Source organism: Nannospalax galili, unplaced genomic scaffold (genome assembly GCF_000622305.1).
Source record: "Nannospalax galili isolate Female #2095 unplaced genomic scaffold, S.galili_v1.0 scaffold259, whole genome shotgun sequence".
Classification (NCBI taxonomy): Eukaryota; Metazoa; Chordata; class Mammalia; order Rodentia; family Spalacidae; genus Nannospalax; species Nannospalax galili.
In genome coordinates this window covers 14558-15084 of record NW_008344750.1, presented here as the reverse complement: position 1 = coordinate 15084, position 527 = coordinate 14558, and the positions used below count along the sequence as shown (strand labels likewise).

General features: G+C 36.6%; 1 pseudogene; it reads right to left on the bottom strand.

Annotated features, from left to right (window-relative positions):
* Positions 1-527, bottom strand: part of LOC103740479 — a 15782-nt pseudogene that overhangs the window by 7673 nt on the left and 7582 nt on the right.

Below are 527 nucleotides of genomic sequence, written 5' to 3'. Positions count from 1 at the left end.
TTCAGAAATCTCAAAAGGAAAGTGTCTTTCATTTTTAAATGTGATAAAGTGGATCACATTGCAAAGGGAAGAAAACAAAGGCGATCACTCCTCTCCCTCCACATACAATAGTCAACTTGGATCAAATTCACAATAGCGAACTTGGAGGATATAATTTCTCAAAAATCAAATGATGCCATCAAGTGAACTCTTGAAGTATAACAGACGATCTTAGAGCAACTCTTAAAAGACCTTCAAATATGAAGGTAACTCCTCCATAATTCCATGTGAACACCCACCTGCTCATTGACTCTTTTGCAAAATATGGCGAGCAGAAAGGCAGCAGTAGTACTTGGTGTCAGGCAGCTCTTAAGGATCTGCAAGCAGCCAAACAGTTTTTCATTGTGTGTTGTTTCTATAAAAGGGATCCAGATGATGGTGATGGAAAGTAAGATTATAGTGAAAAACCTGTAAATTAAGCCAATGGTCAGTGATCATTTGAAGATTTTCTCGTGCAAAAAAAAATCTATAAATCCTACACTATAAAT